Source organism: Herpailurus yagouaroundi, unplaced genomic scaffold, assembly GCF_014898765.1.
Source record: "Herpailurus yagouaroundi ecotype Mexico unplaced genomic scaffold, PumYag 203, whole genome shotgun sequence".
In the NCBI taxonomy this organism is placed as follows: Eukaryota; Metazoa; Chordata; class Mammalia; order Carnivora; family Felidae; genus Herpailurus; species Herpailurus yagouaroundi.
This window is the reverse complement of record NW_024412434.1, coordinates 32656912-32682449: the sequence shown is the minus strand read 5'-3', so window position 1 is coordinate 32682449 and position 25538 is coordinate 32656912.

Sequence of the window (25538 nt, the reverse complement as noted above, 5' to 3'; positions counted from 1 at the left end):
TGTGGTCATGGTATGTAAGTCTTTGTTTACATTGTTGGATTCTGTATACTAATATTTGATGCGTTTTTGCATCTGTGTTCAAGAGATGTATTTGTCTATAGTTTTCCTTTCTTACAACATTTTGTCTGGCTTTGGTATTAGGCACTGCCTTATTTAATGAGTTAGGAAGCACTTCCTGTACCCCTGTCCCCCAAAAGAGATTGTGGAGAATTGACATAACACCTTATTAAATGTTGATAGAAACCCCTCATGAAGCCATCTGGGCCTGGATGTTTACTAAGTGTTGGTGTAATTTCTTTAATAGAAATAGGCTTATTCATATCATGTTTGTCCTTGAATGAGCTTTGGTAGATTGTGATTTTTGAGAAGTTGTTATATTTCATATAAATTATCATCTTGTAAAAACCATGCATGAGTACTGGGTGTCAAATGTTTTGTTCTGAGTCAACAGTACGATATGTCTTTTCTCTGTTAGCTTGTAGGTATGATGGTTCCTTTGATTCGTTTTTAATATTGATCCAGACTTACATACCTAGAAGAAAACCAACTTGAACATGATACCTAATTCTTCTTCACACACGGCTGACTGTGTTTGCTAATATTTTGTTGAGGATATTTGCACTGAAGTTCGTGAAAGAGATTAGTCTGTATTTTTTATTCCTCTTCCTTTCCTCTTCTTCATCCTTGCCCTGCTTTTTCCCCTCCTACTGCCTCTTAATTACTGTCTCTGCCTGGTTTTGGTATCACAGTAATACGAACTTCATACCATAATTTGGAAACTGTGTCTCCCGCTCTGTTTCCTGGAAGAAATTGTGTAAAATTGGTTGGTATTCTTAAAATGTTTGGTAAAATTTTTCCATTAAAATCATCGGGCTGTGGAGTGTAGATTTTTGTTTGTTTTGTTTTTGTTTTTTCAGGAGTTTTAAATTACAGACTCAGTTTCTTTATAATAATTTAAAAAAATATTTTAATGTTTATTTATTTTTGAGAGAGAGGGAGAGACAGAGCGTGAACAGGGGAGGAGCAGAGAGATAGGGAGACAGAATCCGAAGCAGGCTCCAGGCTCCGAGCTGTCAGCGCAGAGCCCAACGCAGGGCTTGAACCCACAAGCTGCGAGATCATGACCTGAGCTGAAGTCAGCTGCTTAACCAACTGAGCCACCCAGGCACCCCAAGTTTATTTTGAGAGAGAGACAGAGAGAGGCACAGAATACAAAGCAGGCTCCAGGCTCTGAGCTGTCAGCGCAGAGCCCAACGCGGGGCGCGAACTCACTGACCGCGAGATCATGACCTGAGCCGAAGTCGTCGCTCAACCGACTGAGCCCCCCAGGCGCCCCCAGGTTCAGTTTCTTTAATGGTTATAGTGCATATTTTCTGGCTCCTCACTCATCTTTGCTGAGCTTTTGTAGTTGTGTTTTCCAAGGAATTGATCCATTTCTTGAAAGTAGTGAAATTTATGCACATACGTTTGTTTGTGGTAATTCCCCATACTTCCTTTAATTTTCTGTGGGATCTGTTGTGATGGCCTCTTATTTCATTCTTGTAGTTAGTGATGTGTCTTCTTTAATTTTAACGTTGCTAGTCTTGGTATAGAGTTATCAACTTCACTGATATTTTTAGTTTATTTCTACTCTTTATGAATTCTTTTCTGCTTATATTGTGGGAATTTTGCTATTCATTTTCTTTGTCTCGGGTTAGAACATTGATTTGAGACCTCTCACATTTTACCATAAACATTCAAGTTTCCCTTTAACAGTGTTTTAGATGTCTTCCACATATTTTGATTTTGAATTTTCATTTTCATTCAGTTCTATGTATTTTTACTTTTTTGAGGCTTATTTTATGACCTATGGATCATGGAGAAGTGTGTCGGTTAATTTCAGTGGGATTTCCTGTTTTCTTTCTGTCAGTAATTTCCAGTTTGACTTCATTGATGTAAGAGAACATTGATGTCTGTGTGGTTTTAATGTTTTAAATATTTGAGGTTTGTTCTGTGAATCAGGATATAATCTGGGTGCTCCAACAATTGTGTATTTGTGCTAACTGGTTGGAGCATCTGGCGATGTCAGTCACATCCTGTTGGTTGATTGTGATGTTCAGTTATTATCAGTTACTAGTGACTGGTGCTTTCTTGGGGCACTGACTGCCTTTAACAGAAATGGACCGCCTGCCGGTGAGATTTTGAAGCATTCCTCTGTCCTCTGTTCACTGATGGAAATCTTCTAAAAGCCTTTTTTATTTTTTTTTGCTTAATTTGCAAATGCTTTGGTTTGATGGTTTTTGTTTCATTTTGAAATCTGAAGGTTCACATTTGTGTATGGCATCCTTTCTGTCATGAGCCACTCTGAAAAACTTCACATTAATATTCTGTCAAGTTTCAAGCCATCCTTATCCGTTTCCAGGATATGTGAAAATTGATATAAACACGGTTTAAATGATAAGAAAGTTAAGGTATGGGGGTACGTGGGTGGCTCAGTTGGTTAGGTGTCCGACTTCAGCTCAGGTCACGATCTTGCCGTTTGTGGGTTCGAGCCCCGCATCGGGCTCTGTGTTGACAGCTCGGAGCCTGAAGCCTGCTTTGGATTCTGTGTCTTCCTGTTTCTCTGCCCCTCCCGCTCTGGTTCTCTGTCTCTTTCTCTTTCAAGAGTAAATAAACATAAAAAAAAAAATTTAAAAAAAGAAAGTTAAGGGAAGTTTTAAGGATACAAATAGAAATATAAGTGCGTAAAGATATTAGTAACTTTCCTGCTTAAATACTAGTTGCTGTAAATACATTTGATAATGTGACTAATCAGGAGTAGATATTATGTGTATCAATGATAACAAATGTTACCATTTTCTATGTAGGCTATTTAATAGAAGAAATAAAAGGTCAAATTTCATAAATCCTTGGTAAGTTCACATTTACTGAGTTAAGAGTCAGCTGTGTTAGCTTTTATTCAACCTTCTTTGTATATATCAAATTCAGATCCGTGTTAATAAATATTAGATTTATTGGGTTTTTCCCTTTCCGGAGTTTTGAGTCCTACAGTGTTTCACAGAGAGGATTATGCATAGTGGCATTGCAGGAATTTCTTTTACATTAAAAGCTCTTTAGAGAAAAAAAACTCTTACCAACATTTATATTCAGTCAAGATTGATTCAAGAAAAGTCAATTATGGTCTGACTCCAACATTTATTTAGAGCCACGATAATATTCTCTATGGAATACAGAGATAAGCACTTCTGAATATTTCTAAGTATTCTCTCTTGCAGAACGTTCCCGTCTACCAAGGTGTGCTCTTGACCCACAATCTGTAGCTGTGCTGCCTATTCTGGGACTTTCCCGACCTCCACTGTGCCTCTCTGCCCCTCATTTGTCCCCCTGACACGGAGCGTGCTCTATTTCAGATGTCTGGCCAATCTGATAATTAATCTGACCTGCTGTGTCGCCAAATGGTATATTTTAGTCTCCTTTTTTTTTTTTTCCATGCTAGGTTAGATATTTACATTTTAATTGGATGTTTCAGTGTCAGACTTGAAGCCTAACTTTATGTTGAGGTTATTTAGGACAGTTTTTACACCCAAGAACATTCTGAAGGGTTATCTGAAATACTATAAGGGGTTATGCAGTTACATCATGAGGTCTATATGCATTTCTAAAACGTCTTTCTTCAGCCAGCACCCATTTGTCGATCTCCTATTAAATTTGAGGTGTTGTGCTAGGCATCGTGAATGAGTGAATGAGTGAGTGAATGAATGAATAACAAAATGCAGTCATGGACTTTTAGAGTCTAGTAAACTCAGCCCTGCATAAATCAATTGGAAGAAAATATGTTATATAATGAATGCTTCTTTGATTTAAAGTAGAACTTTGTACAACTGACATTTATTTAAAATCATCTAAAAAGAAACCATGTCAACCAAGTTAATCTGAGCTTCTTATTCGTCTTTGAATACTGTTCTCTTACTGTACTTTTTAGAAAATAATGGGATTAATTGTTTGAAATGTGAATGAAAGACGATTAATTCATTGTGATATGTGATAAACGTTATACTAATAGAACAGTTAAACATATTATATATAATATCAAGTTATAGGATTTGTACATACACACATGTATAGGTACAATAAGAGCTAAAAAAAATTCATCATTTTTTCCTCAATAGGTTTTTAATTTTTTTAAAAATGTTTATTTTTTGAGAATGAGAGACACAGAATGCGATCGGGGGAGGGGCAGAGAGAGGGAGACACAGAATCCAAAGCAGGTCCAGGTTCCGAGCTGTCAGCACAGAGCCTGATGTGGGGCTCGAACCCACAAACTGCGAGATCATGCCCTGAGCCGAAGTCGGATGATTAACCGACTGAGCCCCCCAGGCAACCTGAGGAAAGTATCTTTATATACTTTTCCTGACATGGCTGTCCTCAGTCATAATCCATGAATTACAACAATAGCGGATCCATCCGTGTTCAGAGCACTTGGACACTTTCTGAATCGAAGAAAGTGAATGTGTCAGTGCTGACTGGCAGCACGGAGGTGAGTAAGCTACAGGTAAATGTACATTCAAGGCAGTGTAGGTGGGAGCTGACCTCGGGCAGAAGGCCGCAGAGGTCCTGACCCTTGAAACTGCAAGGGCGGAGTGAGGTGCGGTGTGAAAAACAGGGGGCAGGTGACTTGTAGATATGAGCATGCGCACGTGCATGCACACACGCACACACACACACACACACACACACACACACACACACGGCTGTCAGCCTTTTACTTCCCTGTTCCAACTCTACAAGTTACATGCAGCCATCGAAACCTTCACACCCAGCTTTCCCACCCCAGCCAACTAAGTGGAGGTTATTATGGAGAAATTGATCCTTGGATCTGGGACAAACTACCAGACCCAAGCTATGTGGGTATGCCTGTGTTAGAACCAAGCCAGAGTCTGGAATTTGAGGTTCTTCCTCCTCACATGGTCTGCTCCAGAGATGGTTTCGTCCACATGCACTGTCATCAATCAGCCTTCCTATTGCCTTGTCTGAAAATATAAATGAAAGATCCAGTATAAACGTGTGCTTGAGGACTATTTTAAACATGAAATTTAAAACTCAAGTTAGAAAAAACAAAATTGTTCATATGTGAAACAAAGGAACAAAACCTTAGAAAATTGTTTTAATGTTTATTTATTTTTGAGAGAGAGACACAGCATGAGCAGGGGAGGGGCAGAGAGAGAGGGAGACCCAGAATCCAAAGCAAGCTCCGGGCTCCGAGCTGTCAGCACAGAGCCCGACGCAGGGCCTCATGAACTGTGAGATCATGACCTGAGCTGAAGTTGGATGCTGAACCGACTGAGCCCCCCAGGAACAAAACTTTTTAACTTCTATAATCAGAAGGTTTCAAGAAGATATTATATCCATAAAAAAAGAATTGGATTTTAACAATAAGGAGTTAAAATGGTAAGGAATTAAAAAAAATTATGATTGTTAACTTTTTTTTCCAAAGGTTAGAAAATAGAATTGGGAAAGTCTCATAAAATGTAAAACCGAAATATAATGTTCAGGATATGTGAGAGAAAAATTGAGAGAGAGAAACAAATTCAGGGGACCCAACATTTGACTAACAGGATTTCAAGAAAGAGAACACAAAGAAAATAGAGAAGTGAAAATTATTAAAAAAAAATAACAGAAGAGAGTCCTGAAGATCCATGAGTATAATGACTGTTAAACAAGATTAAAGAAAAAAGAAAAAAAAAGACCCACACAAACCCAGCATTGTGGGCTTTTGGAACTACAAGGAAAATGAAGATATTATGAAAATCCACAGAAAGAAACTGAGGTTATCTTACCTGGAAATGATATAACACTTCTCACAAGCAATACCGGGCAGTGGTGTGGTGGTATTGAATGAAGCAGTTCCATCAGCGTGTTTTCAAGAAGTGGTTCTGATGCTTTTAGACCCCATCCAGGGTCCCAAGAGCGGAGCGTCTGCAGCATGGGAGACTTGGGGACATTCGAGGATTCCTGCTGTTTACCCCCCAGTACAGGTTTCCTAAGATGTGATTGAGAGCTTTCTGGTAGCTAGCTCTCTAGTAAGGTGGGAACTAAGCCAAGCAAAAAGAAGACTGGGATCTGAGAATAATGGTTCAATTTGTAAGAGTAATACATTGCACATCTCAGGGGACAGTTCCACAGAGACCAATTATTTTCCACTGGAGCAGAGGAAGAAGGGACCAGGGAAGGATCTCCTTGTAGAGAGGATGAGAGACGAGACGGGTTGATGCAGATGCTGGAAGAAATTAAATAGAAGACAAGTAAAGAACAGAAGTACGTTCGTAATGAGGAAAATCGTGTCAGTTTGAAAGTCAAGGGACTTTCAAGAAAGTTTTTCAAGAAAAGAAGTTTCGTCCTGGGAGACTATTCAACCATTATTCTAAATGGTGAAAAATACCTATACATAATGCATTTCCAGCAATTAGAATCAGAGAGCACCTACCACAGGAGATAGTGGGGTTTGAGATTGTCATGGAAATGTTTCCAAAGTGTCCATTGTAGAGGTACTGATGATAAATCAAAAGAGCCGGGGGGGGGGGGGGGGGGGTGGTGAGCGCGGGTGTGCGAACACTCACATCCTTTTACGAAATGAGGAATCAAGGTGGAGACTCCATTTTTGAGGAAAGAAAAGAATAGAAGTAGTTAAGTATATACCATTAAAATCACCCACGTAATCAACAGGTGTTAGACTGTAGGGAGCGAGGGGCAGGTGGGGGGGGGAGTAAACTGGATCGTCTCGTGCAGTGGTATGTCGATAACGTTCCAAGTAGATACTCAAGAAATAGCGTCTGCTGATTACTGAGAAATCCGCAGGCGGCGTCCAGCACCACGGAAGGACCGTACGTGCTCTGGGTTTGCAGGACTTGTGCTTCCATATTTGGGCCTCATGCTGGGAGGCTGTGGTTGTGCAGTAAGCAGAAGTCTGTCGTAATCATGCCTTAGTACAATTTGATTTTTAGGCCACCTGTTATTTCCAAAGTACCTTAATTTGCGGGCTAACCGAAGATGGTTGTGGGAGCGTGATTTTTATTTTGTAGACAAGAAAACGGGGCCCCACAATGCACATTTGGTTGTACCCGGGACCCGGTGAGTGGTGGAGTGAGGACTGTGGCACGGGGTTTCTTTGTCCGGGGTGCTCTACCTTAAAGCTCAGCGAAGGGGGCTGCCGGTGCCCAGGAAAGCAGGAGAGATTCTTCAGATGTAAACAGATGATCTGAGAAAGTGTCAGGGAGTAGAAAAACAGTGGAAAACCCGGTCACACACTGGCTTTTCCCCGGAGGTTGGTCTGGAGAATTTGGGAGGGAAACCAGTTTGCGTACGTTTCTGTGCACGTGGAGTGGGGGTGGTTCTATGCGCGAAGAAATGCTCTTTGCTCCTTCCTGGAAACAGTTACTGTTTTTCCCTTTCCTGTTAGAATGGAGGAAATTGGCTCTGGACAAGAGTCTACTATTCATTTTAAGTACCCAATAAAAGTCCTGCATATATACTTGAAGTGCCAGCCAGAGGACAGGCAATTAGAAACCTGGGAAATATTTGAACACAGGTTTGAGGTTATTTGAACTAATAACGACATTTATTACTAATGAGACAGGAGATATGATTAGACTTTCTTCGTGAGCAAGCACAGTGTCTCCCGGCAACCACTGATTTTGTTTCAAAAAAGGATACCTTTACTTGATCACGCGTAGTTTATCTGGGTGCAGGACTCAATTGTTGGCACATTGAAGCATTGTGACTATTGTAATCAAATCTGCATGCAGTTTTCTCTCTAAAAATAATTGCAAGCTCTCACCGTATTGAAGGAAGTGCTTTCTAATCGCACCAGTGTTAAATACGGGAAAATTTCACTAGATTCTAAAATATTTTTTTATTGGGGCGCCTGGGTGGCGCAGTCGGTTAAGCGTCCGACTTCAGCCAGGTCACGATCTCGCGCTCGGTGGGTTCGAGCCCCGCGTCGGGCTCTGGGCTGACGGCTCGGAGCCCGGAGCCTGTTTCCGATTCTGTGTCTCCCTCTCTCTCTGCCCCTCCCCCGTTCATGCTCTGTCTCTCTCTGTCCCAAAAATAAATAAATGTTGAAAAAAAAATTTAATAAAAAAAAATATTTTTTTATTGATAACAGTCTAACACGTAGAAAAATTTTGCAAGAATTTAAATCTTGTAAAATGTTGTACAATTTATCACTATTTCTTATGCTAATAGGTAGAAGAATACCTATAAAACTAGTCCTGGTAGGGGAAGACACTTCAGTACTATGTAATTTATATATATATATTATTTTTCTGAATATCTTTCCAATAAGAACAACTTTTGGAAAAGGGGCCATGACCATAAGTATGCATTTTGTTCAACCTCATTTTCCTTTCCTTGTACAACTGGTGACACATTCTATAATCATAAATTTCTATATGTAAAATTGAACGTTGGCTTTAAGAAGATGAAGTATAAAGTAAACCACTTAATTTTTTAAAAGTATAGTTAACACTCCTTTAGAATAAAAATGAACAAATAAAAAAATAAAATCAGTGTTCAAAGAGGATACAGATTGATTTATCTGGTCACTATTTATAGGTTAATTAAATATATTATTTCTTATTTTTATAATTATAAAGTTACATTTTTTTTTAAGTACAAGCAAAACACAGAAGGTCAAAAGGCTGTGATCACTGTCCACCTCACCAAGAGTTGACCCCAGCTCTCAGTTTAGTGTACAATTGTCCAGGATATTTTTCTTCTTTACAGTAAAATATAGTATAAATGTATTTTCAATATATGTGTTCTTTTATGATGTTAGCTTTTCCGTAGATGAGTACTGTCTCCCATGGACATGTTTTCACGTGTTCTCCCAATGTGCACGGCCAGTAGACCGTCTTACCCTACGTCCAGGGGCACCTGGGAGGCTCCATCTGTTGAGCATCCGACTCTCGATTTTGGCTCAGGTCATGATCTCACAGTTTGTGAGTTCAAGCCCTGCATCGGGCTCCGCACTGACAGTGCTCTCTCTCCCTCTCTCTCTGCCCCTCTCCTGCTCATGTTCTCTCTCTCTTCCAAAATAAATGAATAACTTAAAAAAAATAGTTCAAAATGATCACTTTTCTTAAAAAGTTTGTGAGATGAATCTAAGCAGTATTACTATCCTGTTGAAAATACAATAGAAGACTATGTAAATGTGGTTCTGTTCTTGGGGACCATAAGAAAACAGACTATAGGTAATGTACTAAGGAAGTGATAGCAAGAGATACCACAATACTGAGATGGAAGGGATGTTTTGAAGGTTGCTAAAGTCAGTCTTTGTTTCTGATACGGAATTTTGAGGAATGTTAGTCTATATGTATTTTTTTAAACACAAGGTATCTTTTTCTGTTAGTAAAATACCAGCCTCTTAATTACCACGTGACCCATGCATTTATGAAAATTTTAAAGTGCCGTTGCCTTCTCACACCGCCTCCGATTTCTGAAAGCTCAGCCAAGAGGGTAAATACTCTGAAGGCTCTGTCAGCCGTTTTGAATAACAAAAGACAGCAAGATTCTAAAAGTTCTAACATATTATTAATAACAACTTTCCCCCAATTGTCATCCCCATAGGTATGATAGTATGATTACTTGTTTTATTTGAATCGATAAATGTTTTTCTATTTAATAAAAACGGGCGGAAACTATTGTCTATTCACTGTTATTTCCCAGGGTACTCAGCATGTGATGACGTCTTATCTGTTGAATTTATTTAGTAATGTGAAGGAAGACGTTAAAGGCCAGATGCACAGTAGCGTTGCCACAGTGGAGGCTACATATTGACGGAGATCTAGAGGCCAGAAAAGATGTGGAGTGCATAGGTGGGGCCAGGGGCGGTGTGAGGGAGGGGCAGAAAGAGAGTGACATAGTCAGGATGAGAAAGAAGACAGGTACCATTGAAACCACCTGATGCCCTTGCCGTAAGTCTAAGCGGACACTGAGCCAAATGGTCCACACCATGGAGAAGGAAAAATCCACCTCCTGTGTTCGTTCCTTCCTCGGACAAATAATTGTCGAACACCCAGTAGTACGAGGCACTGTGCTCTAGCTTTGGGCATGTACCAGGAGACACAGGTTCCGGGCCGATGGACCTTTCATGTTGGTAGGGAAAGTCAGGGAATGATAAATGTAACTGAATTCCATAGAATGTCAGAAGATGGAATTTGCTGTGGAAAGTAAAAGTGATATCACAGAACCAAGGGGATGATGCGTGGCTTACAGTGTTAAATAGGGAGTCAAGTCAGCCTTATTAAAACTCAGGTGCTTAAATAGGATTTGAAGATGATGAATGGGTTAGCCAAGGCAACAAGGAAGGGAGGCATTCCAGTTAGAAGAAACTGCTAGAGGACATGGGAGACTGTGCTTGGGGGCTGCCTGGAATCCAGTGTTGCTGGAGGGCGCGGGGTGGGGAGCAGAAAATAAGGTCAGTGGATGAGGAGCCAGACATGGAAGGTGTCCAGAGCCGTTTTTACGAGCTTTGCTTTCACTGGGAAGGCATTGCCAAAATATTTCCTACACGATTGGATATTGGTGCGAGACGGTGCAGTCAGGCTTGAGTGGAAGGGTTTTATCTCTCCCAGCTGGAAAGATAGAGCTCCACCAGGGGAGAGGTAGAGGCTTCTAACCTCATGGGGGGGAGGGTATACTTCGTTAGGGGGCAGAGCAGCTGTTCAGTTTTGAACATCTTGTACTTGACATGTCTGTTCCACAACCAAATGGAGATGTTGAATACGCAGTTGGATGTTTGGTCTGAACTTCCAAAGATTATCTGTCTGTGTCAGATATCTCTGTTTCTGTCTCTGTCATCTCTGTCACCTCCGTGTCCATCATCTGGTCTCCCTGCTGAGTGGAAAGGAGGCATGCACAGACTGTGGAGCTGCTGTGCCCTCCGTGGTCTGGGCCGGGCTCCCTCTGATGCTCCAAGGGCAAGCAGGAAGCAAGGGCATCAGCTCAGGACTGGGTGGGGTGGGGAGCTTGGAGGTCGGGGAGGGGAGGCAGAGAAGTGGTTCTTCAGTTGGGAGACTGAATGCGCCCAGGATTTTAGCACGATTGCCCCGCAACTAGAAGGACGCACAGAAGGTTCATGGGTGTCGTCTACGAGATAAATGGTTCCACTTGAGCCTCGTGTTTAATTACTGAGAAAACATGTGTTACTTGCAGCAAATTTGCATCCCTTCAAAAACCCTCAGACTGAATTACACCAGCAGCAAAATGCCATGCTAGGTAGACAGAGGCCAGGTCCCCTGGCCGTTGTTGACATCGGGCTGTGTGCGGCACTGGGTCCGGTTTAATAACGTGCCTGTAATGAAACTCATAACCTAAATTTGCAAGGCCTCTCAGAATCACTTAGTAAGGTGGAAATGTAAGTGCAATTCTAATTATAAACTATGCAGAGAGATTAACGTACTTCATCAAATAATTTTTTTAGAGTAAGCGCAAACCAGAGACTCGGTCCACCGATCTTCCCGCTGTGGCCTCTTTCTTGCTGCCACAAGAGTTGGGTCGCTGGAGGTTTGCAGGATCACTAAGCAGCCTTCAAAGAGCAGCCCTCAGCACCTAATCCGCACACGTCGGGAGGAGTCCTTTAACCGGCACCAACGACATCACAGCCCGTGCACCTCGTCTTACTTCTCTTGTGTGTGTGTTTCTGCAGCCCACCCATGGAATTTTATTCTTGTTGCCAGGGTAAACCTGTGCTTGGTTTAGAAACAAGACACAATATGACACTTCTGTTTTCATGCTTAAAATACAGTAGAATAACATTGCTTCCTGACCTCTGTCCAATTATATTTTTAGGAGCAAATGATTTGGGAATTGGGAAGGGCCTGAGGAATGAGGTCATAGAATCATTATGTGGAAGGACATGTCCCCGCTCCTCAGGATCTGAGGACAGGGCTTGAACCCAAGGCTCACGTTTGTGCTCCCAGTTCTGTCCTGCCTTCTCCAGGGTCTTGACTGTGAGGTGGCCCAGAGCCTGTCTTTGGGGCAGGGGCACAGGAGGGGCAGGAAGGGCGTGTCGAGGCCCATGGGGGTGGCCGCACACGTAGAGAGGTCGGGATGTTTTACGTTGAGAACAGTTCTCCAGAAGGCAAATTGCACGGGAAGCCCGATGGCTTGCCTGGAGAGTTAAACCCATTCACTAAGTTCCCGTGGAGTCAGGGACAGTTGGCTTTTGGAGGCATTGACGTCACGGTTACCCCACCAGCGCCTTTTTAGCCAAATCACATGCTGGTACTGGAGCCACATGCTTACTCATAATTCAGGAGAATTGGAAGTAGAGTTCAGTGTTCTGCCAGCCTTTTGCATTGACATATTTGTGATCTGTGTGTGACCAAAATCCTGAGACTTGACTCAAAGTCATAAAAATTAGGATAGTCCAGAAGGTATGGATTCTAATCCTGATTAGTTCCGTTCTCCACACCCCGTCCCAATTAATTTTTCCTGAATACGAACTTCCTGTCCCATTTGCTTTGCACTACAGAATATGCATCACAACAGGCATTTAGGTACGTTGGCCTCCCCGGAGGAGGGACAGGGGAATGTACAGGAACACGTGCGTTCCTCAGAAACATTATGCCAGTGCGCACTGACCGCCTGATAAAAGCCGTCACAGCAGTGGACCAACACCAGGGCATAACAGCCTTGTCCTCAAGAAGACACCTCTCTGTAAGAAGGACTTGAAGATCGAAACGGGGAGTGAGCCGGTGCTGGACTTGAGGAGAGGACCCGACTCGGCTCCTCCTCCCGTCCCTCTGTCAGCCTGTCATCACTTCTGGGCGCGAGGGGGTCCATGACCTTGTTGTCGATGCGTAGATAGATTTGGTGGGGGGTACACATTTTCTTTATACTGTAATGACTAAGGCAGGCAAGGGCCTGGGTGTAGGGTCTCATTAAGGGTGCATCCTTGGGGCGCCTGGGTGGCGCAGTCGGTTAAGCGTCCGACTTCAGCCAGGTCACGATCTCGTGGTCCGTGAGTTCGAGCCCCGCGTCAGGCTCTGGGCTGATGGCTCAGAGCCTGGAGCCTGTTTCCGATTCTGTGTCTCCCTCTCTCTCTGCTGCTCCTCCCCCGTTCATGCTCTGCCTCTCTCTGTCCCAAAAATAAATAAACGTTGAAAAAAAAAAAATTAAAAAAAAAAAAGAAAAAAAAAAAAAAAGGGTGCATCCTTAACTGACAGAGGTCAGGTGGCTGTGTCCCCAACAGAAAGACACACATGATAGGTGATGAATGCTGGGTAGGATTAGAATGAGGTTACAATCCTCAGATTACAGAGGTCCAATCAGACCCAGCTTCTGACTTCTATCTATGTATGCCTTCCGAATTTTCTGGGCTGCGAAGGACACAGGAAAGCAGAGGCCAGGTAGCAGTGTGCTCAGGCATCGTAAGGTATCGTCAAAGTCACCTTGGGTTTACCCTGTAATGATGTTTGTGGCAAAGTAGCATGCAGGAACATGATGGTTTATTTCATCAGAATTGATGAGCGAGCAACATAGGGGTGGACAGCAACATAGGGGTGGACTGTCATGGGTTTGTATGCTGTGGATGGTGACTACCCTCGCGTGGTGCACATTTTGTAACGTATGCAGTTGTCGAATCATTCTGCTGTGCACCTGAAAGCAATGTAATATTGTATGTCAGCTATACCTCACATTAACAGAACCAAAACCATTCCCACATCATCTCTGAAATCCCCAACCCAGATCCTTACAGGGTCACCTGGATCCTCAAGACGCTCACTGCACGGGGACCCAGAATCACAAAGTCACCACAAAAAGACTGTGCTCCCAGCTAAGCTCTCAGACTCGTACGAGTGGAGCAGATTCCAAATTAAGAGGAATGTAGTCTCCAAACATGTGTGTTTACCATGCAGCTAAAGGGACACTGGTAATTAACTTACCTTGGGACTAACGATTATGGCTTTCGCACCGATTCACGCTGATCTTTGGAATTCAGGGTAGTCCATGATTTCTTTAGTAGTGAGCCTCTATTTACCTGCTTTGCACGGAAGTGAATCGCAGTGAGAGGCTAACAGTCTTCCGTCCGGTGCTCAGTGGTGTCTCCGTGCAGGTAGAGCGTGTCCTTGGGTCACTGGGAAAAAAGCAAACGATGACATCGCTGCCTCGGGAAGAGCATACATCTGGTACTGGTACACGTTCCTGAGTTTTGTGAGTAGGGAAATGAGTGTTCTGTGCAGAAAGGTGGAGAGAAACGCTCGAGAACACGCACACGCCTCCACCCCGGACTGTTCTGGAATGTATGTCCGCTCTCGGCGGGGCTCGCGGTGTTCTCGCTTAGGGCTGATACCAAAGATCAGGGATGGAAGCAGGTGTCGGATCCGTCAGTGAATACAAGCGTTCATTGTTGGACGTCTTCGTTTGTATTCGTGCTCCAGAAACCACGCTCTCTGAGTCTCTTCCTACCTGATGAAACGCTGGTCAGGAGCGAGAATGTTGCTCAAGACTGGTCCCCACGGGTCCCCCTGGCAGATGCGTGGCTCCCTGACGGCCGCACCCACCACCCACAGGGAAAGCCTGATGTCTGCCAGCCCACAGTCCACACTGGGGCCCGAGGTTGGCCACCAGCGAAAGTTCTGCCACATTGCGTCACCTTCGCTTCAAGATTTTCCTCACTTGTCACTGTGGCAACCCGCAAGCCGCCCTTGCAGCGAGGAAGAGAGTGATTCTGTCGTGTACTCACACTGACCCGAACAGAAACCCGGAGCTGCGTCCTAAACGCTAATGAGTTAAAGAAATAACAAGATGCACCGAGTTACTGACGGAGCAGGGGTGCGGACCTGACTGCGGTCTCCCTTCTGTCTTGTACTTGGGATCACCCGCTCCCCTGAGCTGCGTAGGGCACGGGGTGGGATCAAAGCCAGTGCAGCCCTCCACTTGCTCACGGCAGCTTCTGTGTGCTTGCGGGAGCCCATCCTTGGCCATCAGAGGTGCATCTATAGTTCTGATCATCAGTGATGGTTACGACCCCGACTGTACTTCCTTTACTGGTAAGAATTCCCCGATCCCTGTTCAAGGTAGTACGCGTACTCGGCTATGCGGGAGGGTACTTGGATGAGGCCTTGGTCCTCATCCCAACCCCAGGTCAGATGCAGAAGAGAGCGAACCCCAAGCCCATCCTGCATCGACAGCATCAGAATCCTGAGACTTCTGCTATTATGTGCTGCATATTAATTATATATTACCTACTGTCTTCGGTTTTTCCCTTCTTACTATCACAAATGTGCGACACATGTCTTCTGCAATCCCATTTAAAGGTAATGCATCGCCTGTAACAATTGGCTAGGACTTTGATTCAGCATCATACAGGAGCACCTTAGTACGGAGGGGTGGTGACCTAATTGTGGTGAGAAGGTGGATAAAGAACAGAGTGGATATTAATCCGGAAAAGACTGTGTGCTCCTGGAGAAGCCGAAGTGTGCTATGACTTTCTTTGAATGAAGGTTTCAGAGGAGTGCAGATCCATTGAAGGGGTGTGAGAATGGGGTCCTCTAGCTCAGGGCTCCCGTGCGGGTTTCCAAGAGCGAAGCCATGTTCTTGCTGCAGGTGGGCATATTCCAGGTGGGCTCGGCTCTGAGCCCACCCAGCAGCAGATGGACGTTCCACTGTCAATACGTGTAGCGGTTTGGGCAGCTGGCGATATCAAATAACGGGTTACTTCGTGTGGCACAAAGTACATCCAGTAAGTAGAGAACGTGGAAGGAGATAATGTAGGTCAGCCGTGGTGGCGGGGAACAGGTTGCCGGTCATCCGTTGCTTCAAGAGACTCCGGCATACTCTGAAGTTCTGTTTCACGTCTGCAGCCTGCTGACCCAGATGAAAACTTCAGCATCTGCAGGGTCAGCTCCCTCACATCGCATCTCCAAGGGAGAAATGAGAAGTGTTTTTATTATGTCCCACATAACATATATGTAAAGCAAAGTAATCAAGACGACTCCCCAGGAGGACGGCAGGATGTGGGCCTGTGAGGTCCCTCCCAGCCTCCGGTGAAAGACAGGATTCATAGTCCAGGACCCTGTCTCTTCCAGGGAGTTCTGACAACAGTAGGGATCTTTGACGATGACCCTCAGCACAGAGTCATATACCGATATGTGATTTCCTTAAGGCAGTCCCGAAGGAGATCTTATTGTGATTTGATCCCATAACCTTACTGAAACTGTGCAAAATATCCCTTTTGTTTTTGTTTTGCTTGGCTTTGTTTCTGATGGCTTGCATCTCAAGGACATCCGACAACAGTTCTTACTAAAATTTCAAATATTTATTTTTCTAGATTGGTTTTGTTCTGCCAGATTTTTCCGGGCGTTCCCTGTGTGTAGTCTCTGTGTGTTTTTGTATGTTGGCACGTATGTATCACAGGCTACGTGTAACTCACGTTCACAAGACCGCATACTTCTTTGTTCACGCCGCATTCCTGGGTTATCACCCCTACTTTGTGTTTAGGAGCTAATTCACTTTTTTGTTAGAAACAAGCGAGTCCTGAAGATACTACTTTTCATGCTTATAGCAATTCCACGTCTACTCGTAACTCTATTTGTCAAGTTTAATTAATTCTTTAATCCCGGTGCTGCTTTTGTTTTACTAGCTAATATCTCGAACCGTTTTTAAATGGGTATAAATGCACTCTGCTTGTTGACATGCTTAAGTGCCTCTTCTAAGCTGTTCTTACAAGCTACTGACAAATTTAAGACATTATTAGACTAGAAAATAATACTTTTTCCTGAGAAATCCAAATGCATTTTAATATAGCTGTAAAATGTTCACCCATTTTATGTGAAGTGAGTATAGGGAAGTGATATTCATAATTTATGGGGGAAGTATTTATGCTCTCAGGTGGTAAGACTCTTTCCAAAATTCACCAAAAGGCAGATTTGCTTTTTACCTTAGTTCCTCCAGATTTTTCATTTATGTCGGGTAAACCTCATACCACGTTTCCACTAAACCTGGTGATAACCACAGTGCCCTCTTCGGTGGTTGGGTCCTGTGATACTCTAGCCCGTCCTTGGAGAGGTAATAATTCCAGTCGTGGTGGTAGGTTTGTCCAAGAACCCAATCATAGTGGCCGTGACCGTCTGTGACGTCCCTGGGAGGATCGACAGTCACCGTCCTAAACACGGGATCCACGTCAGCCTGGGCGTTTTCCAGTCCTACAGCCTGTTCTTTTTGTTTCCACCAGGTCCCCACTCAGACCCCCCAGCCCCCCCCCCCCCCCCCCCACCGTACTGCTCATTGCCCTCTTTCTTCAGTCCAGTAAACCCACTGAGCTGTGGTATTGTGTCTTCACCACCCACCCACTGTCCTTACCCACCTGGTGCCTCCTTCCCTGTCCCTCTTTCACCCAGGGTAGCACACAGCACATATCCCTTCTGTGGTGAAAATTTATTCTCTATCCTTCTCTATCCTTCCTTCCCTGGATCCTTAAAACATTGGCCACACGTTTACCACTTGGAAAAGTCATGCAACTGCATAAATTTAACCACTTCTTGTTTGCTAAGTTTCCTACCAACTGGTTGGGAATTCATTCATTTGCTTATTCATTCACTTATTCAGCAGCCAGTGGGTACGTGTTGATGGCTCTTTCTGTGCCGGCCGCCGTGCAGGGGAGGCAGGAGCTCAGCACCCACGCCTGTGATGGGGGCATGATGTACCCACAGACCGTGACTGGTTTCCTGGGTGTGGGTCTGGGACTGTAAACTGTTCTCCTATCTACTTGTGCAGGGATTGTTAAGTGAGACACGGTCCCTTTGGACTTACTGGTTCTAAACTTTGGACACACATTTTATGGGGCATATCTCTGTTTGTTGGTTAATCAAGAGAACCCTGAGTGCCGGGGAAGATGGGTGAGTATGAAGGTGTTACTATTTAGTCCAAAATGAGCAAAGAGCCTACTTTGCTCTAAGCACAGAGCTAAATTGGGAAATCTTAGATGTCAGCGTATCAGTTTGGCCCAAAGTAACGAACTGCGAGTATGTGCCGAGTAGACAGTCACACAGGCGCTCAAATTGAACAAAACCAGCAGAGGGTTGCATGTAACATACCGCCTTTCCCCACACAGTTTCCCCTGTTGCTAACACCTTGCATCAGTGTGGCACATTTACTAGAATTAATGAGCCGATACTGTTATGTTGTTACTAACAGAAGGCTATACTCCACGTCAGGGCTCCCTCTTTGTGCTGTGAATTCCACGGATTTTCCCCACAGGCATTTGTCATGTGTCCAACACTACGGTGTCACGCAGAATTAGTTGTTATGGGATCCTCCTGTTCATCCCCACTCCTGCCACCAACCCTTGCCAACCACTGATCTTTCCATTGTCTCTGGTTTTGCCTTTTCTAGAACTCCATGCAGTTGGAACCATGCTGTGTAGACCCTTTTCAGACTGGCCCCTTTCACTTAGTCATATGCGTTCAAGGTTCTTTCATGTATTTTCATGGCTTGAGAGCTCATTTCTCTTCAGCACTGGATAATACTCCATTGCCGGAATGGGCCAGCGTATCAGTGTATTTATCCATCACCTACTGAAGGGCGCCTCGCTTGCTTCTGAGTTTTGCCAGTTATGAATAAAGCTGCTATAAACGTCCGTGTGTAAGTTTTTGTGTGGATATACTGCACTCCTGTGGGTAAATACCAAGGAGCCCGATTGCCGGATCATACGTTAAGAGTAAGTTTAGTTTTGTAAGAATCGTCAAACCATCTTCCAAGATGACTGCACCCTTCTGACTTCCCACCAGCAGCGAGTGAGAGTTCCTGCTCTCCACGTGCTTATCAGCCTCTGGTGGTGCCAGTGCTTTGGGTCTTGGCCCTTCTCAGACGTGTGCAGCACTGTCTTCTTTCAACGTGCATTTCCCCAAGGCCCCATGATGTGGAGCGTTTTCAAATGCTAGCTTGTCATCTATATGTCTTCTCTAGTGAGGGGTCTCTTAAGGGCTTTGGCCCACAGTGACTTGTTTTCAGACGATGGCTGTGACATAAAGCTTCATGTAAGAATTCCGATCAACGAAGGGCTTAGGAATGAATGCTCTTGGAGGAGGCACAGGGAGCATCCAATCCCGTACCTGGGCCTTAGGTTTGTGGTTATAATGCCTGATGCCTGACCTACCAGTGCCCCAGGGCTTATCCTCCCACAAGGAGAGCAGTTGGGCATGAGGGAGAGTTAACATCTGATGACCAAGGGAGTTAGCGCATGGCTGTCGAAGTCCCCTTAGCCCTTCCCTTAGTGGATGGTCCTGAGCCAAGTGGTTCGGATTGACTTTCCTGGTTCTCCAGCTGCACTGAGTTCCACTCACCCTCCCAGCAGTGACTCGTTGAGAATATACCCTGGCATTGGCCGCCTCGATTCCCTTTGTGACTTCCCCAGCCTTGCTAGTACGTGGCAGGGCGGCCTCCGCCTCAGATCTTTGTCCGAGGGCCACCGCTGTGGGTACCTGCACTAACAGGGCCTTAGTGCAAAAGTAGAAGTGGTAACAGCCCAGTTCTGTTTCCGTGCTGTTGTCTGTCAGCCTGAGAAGATAGACCCCTGTGAGTGCTTGGTTTGCTCAGTGATTCTCTCATGAATCGATGTGACGGGAACCTTAATCACGCTCACTGCTTCTCTATATGGCCTTTGTTATGGCTAAATCTTTCTTTTTATTTATAAACTTTTTAAAAAATCTTTTGTTTATTTTGAGAGAGACACAGTGTGAGCAGGGGAGGAGCAGAGAGAGAGGGAGACACGGAATCCCAAGCAGGCTCCAGGCTCCAAGCTGTCAGCGCAGAGCCGGACATGGAGCTCAAACCCACAAACCGGGAGATCATGGCCTGAGCCAAAGTCGGACGCTTCACCGACTGAGCCGCCTAGGCGCCCCATGGCTAAATCTTTCTTGGACAGACTTCTGTCAGCAGATACATTACTGACAGGGTAGGAGTGACACTGTTAGATCCCAGGGCGATGGGAGAAGTGCCTTCTCTTGAGGGTCTCTGAGGGGCCTTGGCTGCAGCCCTAGAGTCCTTCTCCCCATGTGCCTTATTTCCGTGCGGTTGTCTTCTTACAAGGAGGCCAGTCACGTCAGATTGGGGCCCGTCTTCCTCTAGCGTGACCGTACTTCGGCTGCGTCTGCGATGACCCTCATGTTTGCCATGTGACGTTACGCAAACATGCATATTCGAAGACACAGCAGATATAATTAGGCTAGGACTTCACCATGTGGCTTTTGGAGGGACACAAACCGACCCACAGCGCGTGGCAAAATAGAAAAAATGGAAGCGTCACAAACTGAGTTGCCAGATAGATGCCGGAGAGGTAATGTACTGTGGTGACTCTGGTTGATGCTGTCGGACGTTGTATTCGAATATTGCTGGGACGGTAGCTCCTGAAAGTTCTCATCCTGAGGAAAAAATCCTGTTTTTTCTTTCTTTATTTTCTGTCTGGTCTTTCTTTTTTTCTTCATCTGTTCTCTTTCTCTCTCCCTTCTTTCCTTCCTTCCCTCCCTTCCTTCTCTCCTTTCCTCTCTCATAATAATAATAATAATAATTAATGATATTAATAAATAATATTATTCATGATATTAATAATAAAGATGGGGGTGCAAATAATAATAAGTAATTACACTTATTTTCCTCCTCCTCCTCCTCCCCCTTTTTTGTAACTATGTGAGATGACAGTGTTAGCTAAACTCACTGTGGTCATCGTTTTACACTATTTTCAAGTCCAGTCACCAGGCCACACACCTTACAGAGTGCTGTACGTCAATTCTATCTCAATAAAACTGAAAGAGAAAAAAAAAACACAGTGCTTTTGCAAGAAAAGCTCTGCTAACAATATTGCTAAGTGAAAAATATGTTTTGACTAATGTTTTCTTATTACCTGAGCATCAGAACTATTTTTCCATATAGTATTTTGACAAAGCAAAAGTTACGCATCCGTTCACATTCTATACAAAGTGTATCTTAAAAGTTATATGTAAATGGGACTAGATTTCAAATTGTGAAAAGCATTTTTTTTTACTGCAAGATTCTGCACTAGTAGATCTAAGTTGTACTTTATAAACTAATTTACAGTATTGGGCTAATTTGTTATCCTTACATAATGTTGTTTGGTTATTTACCGTCAGGTAACTTTTTCTCAAATTGCTTTTCCTCAAAGTCAAGTTGAAAAATAATTGTAATTACTCATTATTATTTGTACTCCTATCTTTTTGATTATTTAGGGTCCTATTTACTGAAGATACTGCTGTGCTAGTCATGACTGGTATTTCGTATGCAATGACTCGACTGGGTTTGAGAAACGTACAGTCTAAACTGTTTTTAATCGCAGGTATTTGTGTTTGCTGCATTGTTACAGTACATAGATCGACACAGTGGAGGCAAGTGGACACAACTTTACATTTGGGGGAGTTTCTGAAATCTTACTCTAGTAGGAATATATTTGAAACAAAGTAACCAGCCAGCCATGTGGGTAGAGTTGAGTTTATGATACTTGCGTTCATTCCTAGGTGAGGAACTTCAGACGGAAATATGTGAAATTATTTAGGCCTTTAGCTCTGGTCTTGGCTATGGATACATTTTTTCTACCCAGTCGTAGGCAGCAGAGGACATTAGTTGTCAGGAAGAGGTCAAGATTTTGGAAAGCTGCGAGGAAGTCTCATGTGACCGGTGCAATTGAGTATGTCTAAGTTAGAATCAGGATGAGGGCTGTTCTACCCACTAGCAAATAGTTCTCACTCAGGGCTTGGGGCAGACAGATGAAGCCAAGGCATGTGCCTCAAATGAACCCTGTTTCCTAGAATTATTCAGATATAAGAGGAGTGGCCAAGAGAACAGATGAGCAGGATAGAAACAAGTGGAGATATTACTTTTATTATTATTTTTTAATGTTTATTTATTTATGACAGAGAGACAGAACATGAGCAGGGGAGGGGCAGAGAGAGAGGGAGACACAGAATCAGAAGCAGGCTCCAGGTTCCAAGCTGTCAGCACAGAGCCCGACATGGGGCTTGAACTCATGGACCGAGAGATCGTGACCTGAGCCAAAGTTGGAGGCGTAACCTACTGAGCCACCCAGGAGCCCCACAAGTGGAGATATTTAGTACCAAGGTCAAGGCGGGCTTGACTGGCAAGGAAGATGTTGGAAATATTTCTGTCCTCCCAGCTCCCGTGCCCCCCCTCTATGGGGCCACATTGGGTGAAGGCGGTTGTGAGTATTCAAAAGCAGGCTGTCCTGTTCGTAGGGTCTCAGTCTATGCCTATCGATCAGCTGCTAGCTGATAGGGCAGTTTCTCTGAAGCTAGGATCAGATAAATACACACTTACACTTGAGAGAGGGACAGAAAACATTTATTCTCTACCTCGCACGTTGTCTCAACATAAGATATGATAACATTGTAGTTACTTATTTACAGAAATATTCAGGAATTTCTTAACTGCTTTTGGGTCCACGGGTCTGATGCCCAAATGAACGGTCCTTTAACAACACTTAGCAACAGGTAGCTCAAGGTTATGCCCTATCCTGTTTCCTCCTTTATGTCATTTGTAACAACTATGGTCTCTGACATTTAGTTAATTAAATGTGCCCACGGTATCTGACTGGGTTGTGCGATTCCTCCGAGAGTGTAATTTTTAAAGGTGGCAAGAAGAATGGTTAACCTTGATGAGTCGGTTAGCCGCGGCATGCTATTCGAGAGAAGGGAAAAATTGAGAATGCGCGTGTGATGTGTGAGAAGCCCCCAGACGCGGCATGGCCGCGGAATACTTATGATCTGTGTGATGCTTCAGACGGCGGACGGCAGGAGAAATCAAATGACTGCAGGGTCCCAGAAGCTGTCTCGTGCCGGCCAGGGACCCTTAAACGTAGTACTTGACTACATTTTTAAAAAATTTTGTTTTTAATGTTCATTTATTTTTGAGAGACAGAGCACGAGCAGGGGAGGGGCAGAGAGAGAGGGAGACACAGAATCCGGAGCAGCTCCAGGCTCCGAGCTGTCAGCACAGAGCCCGACGTGGGGCTCAAACTCACGGGACTGTGAGATCATGACCCAAGCCAAAGTCGGACGCTTAACCAACAGAGCCACCCAGGCGTCCCTTTAATGGTTATTTTTGAGACAGAAAGAGAGACAGAGACAGAGAGAGACAGGAGACAGAGTGTGAGCGGGGGAGGGTCAGAGAGAGAAGGAGACACAGAATCCAAAGCGGCTCCAGGCTCTGAGCTGTCAGCACAGAGCCCGACGCGGGGCTCGAACCCACGAACCGGGGGATCATGACCTGAGCTGAAGTCGGACGCTTATCAACTGAGCCACCCGGGCGCCCCTACTTTACCACATTTTTACGAATAACTTTTACGTGATGTTTTTGTTACTACTGCTGTTTTGACGAGTTGCCTTTGACCTGGTGTTTAATTGTCCTGAGGAATTGGACTTGGCAGTTCTGTTTCGATCTCGCAGAACCCCTGCAATGCTGGTAGTCTGTCGTTACTCCCCACATTCAGACGGCGCTAAGAAACATTCACCGAGGGTAGACTGAGGCAGTGCCTGGACGCTCACGTGTGGGTGGGAGTCGGTGGCAGCTGGTGGCCCAGTGGGAACATCAGCTCGGTGGCGACGCCCCTCACCGGTTCAGGACCCCATACTCTCCCACCGTCGGCCCTGCCCTCTCCCTCCCTTGGCCTCTGGGCCCAGGAAGTCGCAGGAGCCTGTTTGCTCCTTCGGTGCTGACCCGTGTGACCGACCCTCCCTCGGAGCCACTCGGTGGGAAGGTGGACCAGGTTGCAGGGCGAGCCTCCCGTGGCCTGACCTCTTATTCTTATGGTCCAGCAGGTGAATAAGGGCTTCACGGCTGTGTTGCCTGTGGCCTGTGGTGGGAACCGGCTACCCCACCACCTGGCAGCCCGGCTCTGGACACGACATCGCCACGGCCACAAGGCAGCGGGAGCTGGAGGAGGGCAGGGAGGGCAGGGGGCCCGAAGCAGGCTTGCTCTCGGACCCTGAGTGCGGGTGGCTTTGGTGGCCCTGGGACCCCGAGTGAAGAAAATGCATGAAGGAAGACTAACGGGTATCTCTGTCAAGTGCTGCTACAGTGACAGAAGATTCTGGATGCAGATTTGCCACTGGCCGTGGGGATGGGGGGCATCGTCTGTGACCTGGAGAGCTGGCGTTCACTGACGTGATGCTTTTGGAAGGTGGTTGGCCCGGGTGCAGCGGGGAGACGGGAGGGGTCGGGAACAGCTAGTGTGGACGTCCCTGAGCTCCCTCTCAGGAAGCAGAGCCGAGAGATGGGGTCCGAGGGGGTGGATGGGGAAATGGTATCTTGTTGCACGTGGGGGCGGATGTTCCTAGGAAGGGAGAGATGGTGATGCGGACAGAGTGAGGTCCTGCTGGGCCCGTGACCTCCGCCAGGTGAGACCACACGACTGCACTGCGAGAAGGGGCCGTGTCCGCTGTGTCACACGCAGGGGCGTGTGGTGCCCGGGCACTGCGGGCGTGGGGCGTCCGTGGGGAGGGACTGCGTTCCTGTCGTCCCCACGGGCTCGGCCGAGTGGCAGGCGGGGGAAGTAGGCGATGCCGGAAGGTGTGAGTTGGTGCTTAAGAAATTGTGCTTGTTGACGGACGAGTTCAAATGCTCGTACTTGAAGCACCACCCTATTACGTTGCCAGTTAATTGTCCTAAAATCACCCCCACTTAACGGCAGGCTGTGCGCCCGCCCCGTGTGTCAGGCACGCGTCCCCAGGAGGAGTAGGGTTTTTGCAGTAAACAGGTAACGCCACAAAACCCCTCGAAGACAGCCTCCTGTGCCTGTGAGAGAACTGTGCCCTCAGGGGACAGACGTCAGCCCTGGGCGCACCTGCCGGGATTTCCAGCTCCGTCCAGAGAGGCGCCCGGGCCGAGTCCTGCCTGCTCCTTCCGCGGGAGCCCCGGGCTCAGGCTGCCCCTTGCTAACATACTTTTGTTGGTAGTTAGTACCTGTGTCATGTTTCTGCCTCTGTGCCTTTCGGCAGAGGCTGGGGAACATTGTGAAGTTGATTTGCATTTCGTATTCACTGCTAATTTGGCAGCCGCTCCTGCAGCATCGGTGTTATTTAACATGGAATGCTATTTGCAGAATCCAGTAAAGTGGCCTCCGATCCTGTGTTTCTTGAGCAGTAGGAATCAAAGAACAAGAAGAAGGAAAAATTGAGAGCACAGTCTTCAAGCTAGATTCCAAAAAGCTTCCCGATAAAAGGAATTTTATTTTAAAAACGAGACTTGTAGTCGTGTTATTTCAGTCATCCAGCTGGCCGTCTTTGGAATATTACGGATTTCAAACAGCTTTTTTAGTGTTTATTTGTTTTTGAGAGACAGAGACAGAACAGGAACAGGGGAGGGGCAGAGAGAGAGGGAGACACAGAATCGGAAGCAGGCTCCAGGCTCCGAGCTGTCAGCACAGCGCCCGACGCGGGGCTCGAACTCACGGACCGCGAGATCGTGACCTGAGCCGAAGTCGTATGCTTAACCGACTGAGCCACCCAGGCGCCCCAAAATATTACAGATTT